The sequence below is a fragment of the Emydura macquarii genome, unplaced genomic scaffold (genome assembly GCF_026122565.2).
Source record: "Emydura macquarii macquarii isolate MOO-44397 ecotype Brisbane River unplaced genomic scaffold, CSIRO-AGI_Emac_v2 contig_1353, whole genome shotgun sequence".
Lineage (NCBI taxonomy): Eukaryota > Metazoa > Chordata > Testudines > Chelidae > Emydura > Emydura macquarii.
This window is the reverse complement of record NW_027131490.1, coordinates 1,540,428-1,554,826: the sequence shown is the minus strand read 5'-3', so window position 1 is coordinate 1,554,826 and position 14,399 is coordinate 1,540,428. Positions and strand designations below refer to the sequence as shown.

Here is a 14,399-nt window from a genome sequence, read left to right as displayed (position 1 = left end):
GGAGGGAATTTAAAATCCCTCCCACACGCCAGGCCCTGCCCTCATTTCCTTGTCACTATTTTGAAGAATCCATCGTTGGTTGTTTCTCTTTGACAACCCTTCTGCACAACCCACCATTCAGTCACTCCAGCCAGGCTTGATTCTGTTCACACTTGCATCAGTTTTACATTAGTGTACACCACTGAGGTCAGTGAGATAAGGGGGTTGACCCACAGCCCATTGACACTGATGGGAATCTTCTCTTTACTTGAATGGGTTTCACATCAGACTCTAAAAAGAGCCAAGCTCAATATGTTAAGGAGATTTAGTAGTTTATTTATATTCCTGGAATACTTTTTATTTTACTTAAGACTTACATTCTGGACTTTGGGTGGACTTTTTTTTTCTGTTTCTCCCTCTTTTGTTCTTCATTATCTGTCCAAATAATTTTGAAAATCTAGTTCTAAATCTAGTCCGTCCCACAGAGCTAAATAGTGAGGTGTGCTGAATACCCACAACTCATGCTGACTTCAGTGGCAGCTCCAGGTGCTTGGCACCCCTGAAAATTGGGAATTAAATATGGATTTAGATGCATGACTAAGGTTAAGATTTGGTCAGTTATTTTTAATTAAAAGTCAGACAGGTCATGGGAAATAAACAAAATTCACGGAAGCATGTGAACTGTGTGACTTACCAAAAATAATGTGGGGGGGAAACTGACGGGATGACTGAAGCCTGAGCGGGAAGGGTATGAGAGCCAGAGCCCTGCAGAGGTGGGAGGGGAGATTGTTCAGTACGCACTGTGGCAGTAGTTGACAGCTCCCAGGCCCCCGCTGCAGCCCCGGTAGCTCAGGGGTTCCCCGGCTGCAGTGGCTCAGAGCTACAGGGCCCCCACTGGCTGACTGCTCCGGCCCTGCCACCCTGGGGCTGAAGCAGAAAATGTCATGGTGGTTTCAAAGTCATGGGATCCATAACTTCCATGACAATCTTATCCTTATGCTTGACTTTAGGTACCCCAGCTTGAAATGCTAGAAGGAGAACGAAAGCAAAAATTAATTCAGATACTCCAGGGACTTTACATACTCAATTTTGTACATTAATAATCTTAAAATCACTTTAAAACTGAACTAGGAGTTAAAAGGACATTTGACAAAATTGGAGTAATATGATTTGGGATCTTTCTTCGAGCCAAAATGTGTCCAGAATTAATCAAATTGTAATCTGAAGCAATTTCAAGAAAATAATACTACTTGTGGCATGATTAAAGCATGCATTATACTCTAGGAACAGGAATTTCAGCAGATGTAAAAGCTAATCTATTCCTAGACTTCACTGTACACCAGAGATGATTGCAGGCTGACTTAAAAATGTGTCTAAGATTTTTAGATCATTAAAATACTCTTCTTAACCCCACCAGACTCCTAAATTCCTAACATCAGGTCTTGTCTGATTGCTTTCAATAATGCTCTAATTAACAAACTGTCAATTACACAGAGATAATGATAAATTACAAGGTCTGTTATACAGGGCCATGGGGAACATGTTTCCATTACTATTTGGGGCAACTGATTTGAAAGACAGAAATCCGAAGTGGAGGAAGCTTCTTAAATTTGCTCCCAGTGCCAGAGGAAGCTAATTCTAACAATCTACTTCCTATCCAATATAATCTTAAATGTCCCAAATTATATACCTTTCACCTTTGCTGATTATTCACCTCAGATTTTACTAGTTGAAAATTTCCTGATGTAAATACTTTCCTTTCTTAATTTATTTCAGTTAGGATAAAAGTAAGTCATTCTTCTCATCCTTGGTATTAACACCCTTTGAATTTGTCTATGGTTATCACATTCCCCTTTTGGTGGTCAACTAATTTTGCCTCATAAATGCATTCTGACAATCCACTTCACTTCAGTTCTTGACTCTTTTTCCTGCTTATCTGGGGTTTGAGGTGCCCACAATTTTTCACTTCTTCCAGTCCATGGCAAAGATTCACAGATCCTGGAGTTCCAGCCCTCCCACCCATCTTTTTTTTTTTTTTTAATCAAACTTCTCTTGCAGAGTCTTTCCATCATCTCCTCATTCTTACACAGCTTTTCTTGCTGTCCTCTTCCTCACGTTTTCTTTGGTTGTTTGTGTTGCCTTTCATTCTGTCCATACTGACTGAGACTCCATTGAATAGATCGGACAAGGAGGAATATGAACAGAAATCAAATGATTTCACAAGCTACACATGCTGTTTTTAAATTTTAGAGATTAAAAAGTGAATGAACAGCATTATTAGCATTCTTTCAAGGCTGTCACTCAGTATCCCATTTTCCACTAAGTTTTGAAAATGAATCTTTTAGAGCGTGATATGTGACTGGAAAGTTGTTAGCAATGATCTGTAACACAACTTTTCGTGTGTCACAGGGTGTACCAGGCATTCTCTGCCCTTCGCTGGAGGCGTTGCCACCCTGATTCCCCTGATCTAGAAAAGCCACTCAGGCTAAGGTACCAACAAGACTTGATCCTCTAATGGCTAGAGACACCAGGAGGAGGCATTAGCCGATCAAGAACCACCAGGCAAAATAAGAAGGCCTGCCTGCTTCTTCTGAGGGAGAGTGCTGGGTGTAGCTGGGACATGAGAGGTGTTTCTAAATCCTAACCCAGAGTCCTGGGCCAGGGTCTAACTGTCAGAGTATATCTTCAGTTAAGCAGTGTGACAAACCATGTTCAGGCAGCCAAATTTTGAATTTTACTTTACTTGACTATGCAATGGCTAGGCCCCCCCGCCAAAAAAAAGCTTGCTGCAGGAGACTCCTTGCTCTGGGTGAGCTTTGACAGAATGAAAGTGTTGGCAGAACTAGCTGTTAAATAAGTTCAAATCTAAATGTATATAATACAGAAAAATGGTAATAGGTGATGAACGAACAATTAATTTCCATGCCCTTTTTTCAGATACAATCTTGAAATTTGATAAAATCATTTTTTTCTGGGCTAATGATTAAAGTAAATAAATCCAACCAAAAAGCCAGTATTTGAAATCTGACCTTTCTGGTAAAAATCACTAAAAACTCATTGGTCACTTTTGTTGGATTTCAACAATTCAAGTGCCATGGGTTATTATGGGTAACATTAAATACATTAACGCCTTCTGTGAGCTGGTCATGTTGGGTGTTAGGCTCTAATTTGGAGAAAGGGAGGTTATCCGAGATCGTTAGTACAAAATGAGATTGGACCTACTTAATCAGATTTTTAGCCCCAAAATTTCCACAAATCTATTTATTGGGAAATTACAAATATTACAGTCAATTCAATGGTGCAAACCGCTATTTAAGGACTTGATCCTGTGAGAGGAACAGTTCAGGAAGACCCCTGAGCCTATATAGACCCCCCCCCCACTGATGTCAGTGTGGCTCTAAATAGACACAGGAGTCCACCTGCACATTGTAATGTCCTAAGATTATATATTTGCTCATTGGCACTTTCATGTTGCACTAGAGAATGTTCAATTACGGGCTGAAAGTAGAGTGGTAATTGTGAAACATCAAAGTTCAGTGACCCATTCCACCCAGAACCAACATAGCACTACCGTAGCTTTTAAACAGACACAGTCAATAACATTCTCTTGTGATATTAATATAATCTGCCAGTTTTACGCAGTTTTGCAGTGTTGCCAACTCTCACAATTTTATCCTGTGTCTTGTGATATTGGCCCAACTCCTGGAGTTGTGATCTCAGTTTATTTTTTTTAAATGTAAGTTTCTAGTCCTCATGGATATGGAGAAAAACGTAAAAACATGAACCTTACAGGCTCAAAAAGATGAAGGCAAACAAAGAACCTGAATTTTACTATTTTAAAAAATCTTGACATTTAAATCAATCTCATAAGTTTTGAGGGGCAAGCCTCATGATTTTTTTTTTTAATCTTTAGTGTGGCAATACTGCAGTGTTTTAAGGCATGGAGAAATTACTTCATTTTTTCAAAAAGTGAAGGCATTTGAAAATACAGTGCCTTGCACATTGTATAGTCAAAATGAGTGCCAAGAACCTCTCTGCCCATAACACATTCACTGCTGTTCTCTGTTGCAGCCTCTGTGTGATTGTACAGTAGCAGGAATATGGAGCAGCACCAAAAATTTTGTTTTACCATAGGTATAGAGCGCAACATTTAAGTAACATACAAGTTAAGTAGGTACTTAAATGTTGCACTCTATAACTTACAATTTAAGGAGCATATGTTACCTTTGTTTCTCATGTGGAACTTCCACTGATGACAATAAGAATTCTATGCAAAGATCAAAGGGAAAATATCTCTCCCAAAAGGAGTAACTTTTTTTCATAAATAAACCTTGTAAGCACATTCCCGTATTACTTTGAGTATGTACCATTATAGTTACACAGTAAAAGTTAAGGTTTATTAAATAATCACAAATTACAGGTACACTTTCTACCCAGCCCAAGGAAATTTCCCCTGGAACTGATGTCTAATTCTACTCTGGTAAGAGGAAAGTGGGGTACTGTACTTGCACAAAGAGGGTGCCAGAGACTGAGGACTTTCACATCTTTTTCAGGATTTACTTATTTTTTTGATCTCCAGGTCAGACCTTGATCTTTTGTGCTTGAACAAAAGTTTAGGTCTCTTGAGTTACTGCCCTGTGCCGATTTAAGAACTGACATTTCATTTTCCTCAGTCTGATAGCATAATATTGGCACACAATGCCACAAAGAAGCAATTTATAAAATATCAGTCTAAATCCAGTAGTTTATTCAGTTTAACAAGATTTAATCCCAAATTCAGAATGTTTGGAGGGTAAAGGGAGAAAAAAGATATGATTGAAAAGTATAAAGAAAAACCCTCCCTCCTAATGGAGGTTACAGGCATTATTGTAAGAGACCAGCTCAGTGGAAGTAAAACTCACAGAAAGGAAGGCTGACAAACTATTGTATGTGCACATTGCAGTTAAATTAAAACATAACACCATTTTCGCAAGATATGGAAGTTATCCATAAGTGTATGGTCAACCTGCTTTTAGTTAATGTTACTGTAAACCCAGAACAATTCTGCTTGCTGCAGGAGTAAAAGAAAGCAGAATGTGGCCCATTACATTCTAATTACGCAAAAAGACAAGCATCAGTGAAAAAGATTTTTGTAACTTTGCCAATCTGGTCCAAAAACCTAAAATAATGATGAACTGTAGATGGAAAGGGATTTTGTCATTTTCCTGAGAACTTGATGATTAACCTGGTAACCTACTTCTTCATCATTTGAAAGGACAGGATTTAATTAGTCAGCTACTGCAATACAGGATGATATGAATACCTGCTTGTTTCCAATCTGATAACTACATCACTAGCATTTACTTAAGAGCTGTCAAGGAAGGTAGCAGAAATCAGAGGGAGCAGGGATAAATAAATATGAACATTTCACAGAGTGTACCTGAAACATATGTGGTGTGCTGTCCTTGGGACAGTGAATGGGAGCTGGAAGATTTGTGGGAGCTGTAATCACACAAAAATGCTATTGGTAAAGAGCAGATGGGAATTTGAAATCCTGTGCTATGGCTGTTGTGGATTTGGAAATCTCTCTAGGGATAGGTGTTGAGAGGACTATCAAGTCCAGTTTACTCTTCAGGTCCATTGATTTCCATTCTTTCTTCAGCAGTAATGCCTGTTATAAACAGTTTCAAAATTCTTTAGTTCATAAAATATTCAGGAATGTTAGCGTAAGTAGGTGTCTTTCATTTTATATCCCATAGAGACATCAGGGGATGGTAGGAGCTGTTTCAAGTCCACGGCTACAAAAATATGTTATAAAATCTACCGAGAGCCCTTTGTCAAAGAGAAAGTGAAAAGTCATAAAAATATATCCAGAAAACTGGACTAAGTCCAAGTTTCTTAGCAAATGAAGAAATAGATGGAAGCCAGCTCTTGAGACAGCTTTTAAGTGTTACAGTAGCAGCTAACTCTGATCGAGGATCAGGGCTCCATTTTGCTAGGCTCTGTACAGGCAATGTTTTTGCAGAAAAGCAGAAATCATAGCTCATGACTTGCCTAACCAATGTCGCACATAGGAGTGAACTGTAGGCACCACAGAAACGTTCCAGAAGATCCATGGTTCCATGTCACAAACTGTTTTGTACCATTCAGGTTCATATAGAAAACTGTTAACAGTTTTAGCCTTTTCATCTTTTGTTCCTTAATAACAATCTAATAGGACTTTTGTCAAAAATCTTCTCTTCTCCATTTAAAGTAGCATATGCCATTTTGGTATGACAGCTCAGCTCTTTGTCTGCATTTAGAAAATCAAAGTGAAATTTGTCTTAGCCAACTTTTCTTAGGGAACACTAGACAAAATTGGAGATGGCAAAGAAGTGATCTTACAAAGGTCTTCTAGAGAAGCTAGTTCATCTTTCCAGTTTCTCTCCAGTGCATTCAACGATGGCAACTCAAGCCTGTCAATGAGCTAATTTCCTCTACCTGAGCTTTTCATGTGACAAATGGAACTTGATAAAAGATATGAACATCCTACTAATCTCTGTTTGAAGATTCTATAAACTTATCCTTGAACTGTCATTCTAACAAAACAGGAAAGGTTTTTTTTGTTTAATATACCTTTAGTCCTCCAAAACGTTCTCACTGTCTGCATGTTCCTACTCCTAGTGTCTTCAGTTTACAGATCTCAGTACTACTTACTAGTAACTTGCAGTGATTCCAGCATGGCTTTTTCACCTCAACAATAGAGTTTACCCTAATGGTTTGTTCCTTGTCGACCTCTTCTAAACACTTCTTCAGTACTCAGTTGCCTTTTCAGTTCCACTTTTATGACTGCAGGCAAAATTGGGTATCTGGATGTTTATTATGGCGTTTCAGGACTTGTGGACGGGGGCATATTCTGCAAGTGATTGGATCTTACAGGAATATTCCATGATAGATTATAATATATAAATTAATATATCTGAAGAGAGATGTTGGTGTCCTATGTTGTCTTGTTAGAAATAAAACCACTAACTTGATATTTGCAATAAGAAAATAACACGGAAAGAAAAAAAGGCACAGCAGTAATAAAGTACAACAATGGGTTTTCATTTTCAGCTCTTATATAACCCAGTAAAACTTTTTTTTCCTATTAAAAGTGTAAAAATTACAGAATTGGGTTGATAAGTGTAAGTCTTGTCTATTTGAAAATATCTGGACTGAAGGACAGGGAGTAAGAGATTCTGCCTTTGGCACTGTCTACATTAAGAGAAATCTGCTTTGATGTAACAATAGTGATGTAGTGATACTGGGTGTAAATTACTATAATGTAGGCAGGTCTTCTGTCTACCTTCCACAAACACTTTGTGTTAAAAACATGTGAGTTATATCTGTGAATTAAATAAAGGGCCTTTATACTGTTTGTCCATTAAAGAGACTTGATGGATACTGAACCATTCCACCAGGAAATTCCACTAGTGGCATTACTGTAGTTCTACAAAGCTGTTCTCAGTAATAACACAGAATGCACAAACAATTTACCTATGTTTTCATCTCTGAAACCATGAAGACTAAATATTTTTATACAGACAGGTTACCCACTTCCCACCATTGCCCCAAACATCGTACTGCTCAATACTTATCACGTGTTGTTGCTAGATTAGACACTTTGAAAAGGTTGTCTATAAAAATGACAACAGAGAATAAGAGACTTTTGAGCCAGTAGGAAACCTTGGCACATTCTCACTAAGCTCCGTCAGCTCATGCAGTTAATTCAAATTGTCTGACTGTGACATAGGCAACATTGGTGAGACTTTGTACTATAGCTCTCAAAGTGCAGCTCAGAACTCACAGCTCAGTGGTAGGCTCGGGGGGCAGCTAAAGAGGCTTAAAGCCACCTTTTTATCTTCAGGATCCTTGGCTGCTCTGAGGGTTGGAGAGTTCCTTGTGTAAGATAGAGACCCCTGAGGGTCTAACAGCAGCCTCCTGGAACTGCTCTGAATCTCCTCAGGCCTATGTGCTGCAGCCCCACCCCTGATAAGCACGTGCCACCCCCAGCGATACCCCTGTATGCCAAGGCTCGGAGCACCGAATCAGCTGACTAAGGAGCAAGTGATTGATCATGTGATTTGGTTGCCAGCATGGCCTGCTGGTAGAAGCGGTAGGAAATACAAAACAGATCTTGCTACTTACTTCAAGTGGGACCAGGGAGTTTCTCCACTGGGAGATCCAAAGAGGGAAACTGGGTGAAATCCTGGTCTTATTGAAATTGATAGGATTTTAAAATTGATTTTAAGGCTGTCAGGATTTTACCGTGGGTGCTGTTTGGTCTCTCCTGGTAAAGCCCTGGGGAAAGACCCTAAAAGGGGTTATGATCAGAAGCCAGTGTGAGGGGCCAGAGAGAGTCTGGAACTATTCATTGACCTTAAGAGGGTTGTGGAGAATCCCTGAAGATTAGGAACTGAAAGGACAACAGAGTCATGAAGCAGGGACTGTGTTTTGGCCCCTGACACAAGAAAACAAACAAACACCCCTGCAGAGGGGGGAAAGAACTATGAAACTCTTGGGAAGGGCTGAAAGGACTCTGAAGTCCTGAAGTGAAACTGATACACAGTGTTGTGTGCAGATACAGAGAATACAGCAACCCACTGACTAGGCCAGGAGGGAGGACATCTCTTAAATAGTAAAAAATGAACAAAAGATTTTTTCAAAAAAAGATTATAGTTACTGAGAGCTATCAGGAGGTTTTGTATATGAGGCTGGGCTTTTATCCCAGATGTAACTTGACTCTTCCTAACTACAGCAGTTTGCTATTCTGAGAAAAAAACGTAGAAAATTGGTCCCTTTCTTAAACTAGCAAACACTTATCTTTCAAGATCATTGTTTTTTTTACTGAAAATTTTTTTCTTCCTTTAAATCTTCAGAGGTTTTCTGGTTTCTACTGAGCAGAATTTTACAGCAATTGGTGGATCATGACAGTGATGGCAAAACACTGAGGCCCCCATCTTCAAAGGTAATTGGGCACCTAACACAATTGATTTCAGTGGGAACTACTATCTCAATATCTTTGAGGATCGGGGCGTGCATGTCTTCTCTCTGTAAGCTAGGCAGTCTATAAAATGAAAATTCCCATTTGTTATTGACGACTTGCTGTAGCAATTCCATAATGCCCCCATATCTCTATACTGGGGAACCTTTTTCCTGCCAAGGGCCATTTTGATATTTCTGCCTTCATTTGCGGGCCATGCCGCCGAAATGAAACCGCGCCGCCACCGACTCCACCCCCCGCCGCCGAAATCCCGTCCCCACCGCCGTAAATCCCGCCGACCAAATGATTTCGCGGGCCTTATTATATGTCCTGCGGGCCGGACCAAATACTTTCGCAGGCCTTATACGGCCCGCGGGCCGGAGGTTCCCCACCCCTGCTCTATACACTTAGCTAACAAGGAAAGTGAAAGAGGCATATTTGTGGATTTTTTGAACCAGTTTTGTAGAGTTAAGAGCAAGGGTACTGAGCCAGATCCTTGGCTCCATTTACTTGACTTTGCACTGCTCCTGCAGCACTAACCAGACTTAAAGACATTTTAAGTGGCCCTCTGAAGATTCCCATGGCATTTGGGGGGAGGGCGGGAGAGAGGAAATACTTGGGTTTCAGCTTCTACATCATCTCCCTCTTGAATCCAATGTAGGGGGCGAGGTGAAAAAAAGAAAGCATAGCCAAAGTGCCTCCTTGCCATGTTGATGCTTGATGGCCAGAATGGCTCCATGACACTGTAAGCAGGGCCGTATTATCCATTAGGCCCAATAGGCACAGTGCCCAGGGCCTATGAAACTTTCAGGGCCTACAAAATTTTTTCTCTATATATAATTTTTTATTTTTAGTTAAAAAACTATTTATTAATAGCTTAAAATCAAATTAGTTATTTTGGTCGGGGGCAATGAAGGCAAGTGTGCCTAGGGCCTACAAAGGTCTTAAAATGGCCATGACTGTAAGCAGCCAGTGGAACAGAACAATACTGAGTCTATACTTTTTGCTGAGTCTGGGCAGGCAAAAGGTTTAGAAACTAACTTTGCAGCCCCCTCCTCTGTTATTACCATTCACTTGCCTCAACAGGTGGCAAACTTTATGGGACTGGTAGGGATAGCCCCAATAAAAGAGGGGAGGAAAGCACACACTGGGGAAATGCAAGGGTGGCTCTACTAATCTGAGACATTGGGCAGCTGAAGTAAGAGGGGAGCTGACTGGTCCCTTGCTAGAGCATTAATTTAAACTGTTGCCTGGGTCCTGAGAAGCCACCTCTTGCTCTATTTCAGTAGCCCTCCCTTCCTTGGCAACTTATAGTTTCAGATTTAGTAGACATTAATTTATCTGTGCTTTGCAGATGCTGTAGGTCTGACTGAGCACTTACTTTGGGATCAGGAAGGAATTTTTTCTTCCTGTTGGGACCAAAGAATCCCCGACCAGACACACTCCACACACTTGCCTCCCAAACCCACTTGTCTCCCAGATTGCTTCATGTATCTTGTTTCAGATGTCAGTGCTAACCTATGATGCTCTAGTCTAAATTGCTCAAATACTGATTTCTGGCTGTGCCGTTGTATATCCAACCTCATTCGTTACCCTAATCTACCCAGAAAGTGTTAAAAAGAACACATTATGATTATTCTTTAAAAAGTTGGCAGAAGAATGATAACTTTGGTCCAGAATCAATACATTCTTTCCTTCAAACCTAAGATTAGTACAGTCAATATGCCACATACTGATCTGCCAAAAAATATTTTTCACCTATGTGCTCATTAACTCAAGGCAAAAATCTTTCTAAGGTAAAGGGAAATAAAACTTACACTTACATTAATTATATGGTACAAAACTGACTTGTAACACCTCTGCCAGCAACATCTAGTGCATATGCTTCATTGAAAAGAGAGGATTCCAATTTTGCAGGATTTAACTGATGCACTCTACTCCTAATGTCTTTCAGTTATTGAACTCAAGATAACATTTGGCTTGGTGCCATAAATGCAGATAACTCCAATTGAAGATATTGTGATGGGCAAACATCGTAGCTATCTCTAACAAGGGGAACAAAGATGACCCTGGGGACTTACAGACCAGTCATAGAATCACAGAAGATTGGGGTTGGAAGGGACCTCAGGAGGTCATCTACTCCAACCAACTCCCTGCTCAACGCAGGACCAACCCCAACTAAATCATCCCAGCCAGGGCTTTGTCAAGCTGCACCTTAAAAAACTCTTAAGGATGGTGATTCCACCACCTCCCTAAGTAACCCATTTCTGTGCTTCATCACCCTCCTGGTGAAAATGTTTTTCCTAATATCCAACCTAGACCTCTCCCACTGCACCTTGAGACCATTGCTCCTTGTTCTGCCATCTACTACCACTGAAAATAGCCTAGCTTCATCCTTCCTGGAACCCTCTTTCAGGTACTTAAAGGCTGCTATCAAATCCCCCCTCATTCTTCTCTTCTACAGGCTAAACAAACATCATTTTCTCAGCCTCTCCTCATAAATCATGTGCTCCAGCTCCTAATCTTTCTAATTTTTCCACATCCTTTCTGTAGTGGGGGGGGGGGGGGGGGGGGGGGGGCCAAAACTGGACACAGTACTCCAAATGAGGCCTCACCAGTGCCAAATAGAGGGGAATAATCACTTCCCACGATCTGCTGGCAATACTCCTACTAATCCAGCTCAATATGCCATTAGCCTTCTTTGCAACAAGGGCACGCTATTGACTCCATATCCAGCTTCTTGTCCACTGTAACCCCCAGGTCCTTTTCTGCAGAACTGCTGCCTAGCCAGTCAGTCCCCAGTCTATAGCAGTGCACAGGATACTTTTGTCCTAAGTGCAGGACTCTGCACTTGTCCTTGTTGAACCTCATCAGATTTCTTTTGGCCCAATCTGCTAATTTGTCTGGGACAAACTGTATCCTATCTCTGCCCTCCACCATATTTACCACTCCCCCCAGCTTAGTGTCATCTGCAAACTTGCTGAGGGTGCAATCCACCCCATCCTCCAGATCATTAATGAAGATGTTGAACAAAACTGGCCCCTGTACTGACTCCTGGGGTACTCTGCTTGTTACCGGCTGCCAACTAGACATCAAGCCGTTGATCACTACCCACTGAGCCCGACGATCTAGCCAGCTTTCTATTAATCTTATAGTCCATTCATCCAACTCATACTTCTTTAACTTGCTGATAAGAATACTGTGGGAAACCGTATCAAAAGCTTTGCTGAAGTCAAGATATATCATGTCCACTGCTTTCCCCACATCCACAGAGCCAGTCATCTCATCATAGAAGGCAATCAGGTTGGTCAAACATGACTTGCTCTTGGTGAATCTATGCTGACTGTTCCTGGTCACCTTCCTCTCTTCCAAATGCCTCAAAATGGATTCCTTGAGGACCTGCTCCATGATTTTTCCGGAGACTGAGGTGAGGCTGACTGGTCTGTAGTTGCCCGGATCCCCCTCCTTCCCTTTTTTGAAGATGGGCACTATGTTTGCCTTTTTCCAGTCATCTGGGACCTCCCTTGATTGCCATGAGTTTTCAAAGATAATGGCCAATGGCTCTGCAACCATATCATCCAACTCCCTCAGCACCCTCGGAGGCACTGCATCTGACCCCATGGTCTTGTGCATGTCCAGCTTTTCTAAATAGTCCTGAACCTGTTCTTTCAGCACTGAGGGCTGCTAACCTCCTCCCCATTCTGTGCTGCCCAGTGCAGTCAGCCTAACTTTGATACCTGGAAACATACTGGAATAAATTATTAAACAATCAATTTGTAATCACATAGAGGAGAATGGGGCTATAAGGAATAGCCAGCATGGATTTGTCAAGAATAAATCATGCCAAACCAACCTAGTTTCCTTCCTTTGACAGGGTTATTGGCCTGGTGGACATGGGGAAAGCAGCAGACATGATATATCTTGATTTTAAGTAAGGCTTTAAACAGAGTCCCATATAACATTCTGATAAACAAATTAGGGAAATGTGGTCTAGATTAAATTACTATAAAATGGGTGCACAACCTGTTGAAAGACTGTACTTAAAGTGTAATTATCAATGGTTGGCTATCAAACTGGAAGGGCATATCTAGTGGAGTCCTGCAGAGGTCAGTCCTGAGTCTGGTACAAGTTAATATTTTTGTTAATAACTTAGATAATGCTGTGGACAATATGCTTATAAAATTCGCGGATGACACCAGGCTGGAAGGGCTTGCAAACACTTCAGAGTACAGGATTAGAATTCAAAATGACCTTGACAAATTAGAGAACTGGTCTGAAATTAACAAAATGAAATTCGGTAAGGCCAAATACAAAGAACTACACTTAGGAAGGAAAAAAAAATCAAATGCACAACTACAAAATGGGGAATAATTGAATAAGCAGTTGTGCTGGTGAAAAGGATTTGTCGGTTATACAGTGGATCACAAATTGAATATCAGTCAACAATGTGATGAAGCTGTGAAAAAGGCTAATATCATTCTAGGGTGTATTAAGAGGGGTGTCATACGTAAAATTCAGGAAATAGTTGCCCTGCTATACTCAGCACTGGTGAGGCCTCAGCTGGAGTAATGTGTCCAAGTCTGTGTACCATACTTTAGAAAAGATGTGACTAAATTGGAGGGAGTCAAAAGGAGAGCAATTAGAAAGATAAAAGGTTTAGAGAACCTGACCAATGAGGAAAGGTTAAAAACTGGGCATGTTTAGACTTGAGAAAAGAAGACTGAGGGGGGATCTGGTCACAGTCTTCAAATATGTTAAGGGCTGTTATAAAGAAGACAATGATCAATTTATTCTACATGTCCACCGAAGATAGGACAAGAAGTAATGTGCTTAATCTGCAGCAAGGGAGATTTAGGTTAGATATTAGGAAAATTTTGCTAACCATAAAGGTAGCTAAGTTCTGGGGTAGGCTTCCAAGGCAGGTTATGGAATCCTCATCATGGGAGATTTTTAAGAACAGATGGGACAAACAACTGTCAGGGATGGTCTAAGTTTACTTGGTGTTGCCTCTGTGCAGTGGGTCGGACTTGACCTCAAGATCCCTTCCAGGCCTACATTTCTATGATTCTATGGCAGGAGATATTTTATTGAGCTTGAGGTAAGACACCAGCTACCGCCTTGACAAATACCTGTTATATTCCTATTATACCTATAAATATTCCTATTATACAGGAGTATGCCACTTTTGTAAAAGTTGATGGGAAGGCCTAGTGGGGATTAACACAGGAATTATCTCTGTGAGTGTGAGAAAGAACAGCCACAACCTTCCTCAGGCTGTCACTGGCCATCTCCCTTTTTGATGTTCAGAGCCAAATAGCATCCATCCTAATATTTCCTGGGCCTGCCAGGTGCATCAGCAGAGAATAGATCATAGAGGATAACCTCTGCCTGCTGCTGTTTTTTTTAGGCAAGCCCTCGTTGCCAAGCCAATACCAAC

General features: G+C 40.9%; 1 protein-coding gene across 1 annotated transcript in view; it reads right to left on the bottom strand.

Moving 5' to 3' along the window:
- NWD2 (NACHT and WD repeat domain containing 2) overlaps positions 1-14,399 on the bottom strand; it is a 116,216-nt gene that overhangs the window by 44,582 nt on the left and 57,235 nt on the right. The window lies entirely within an intron of this gene.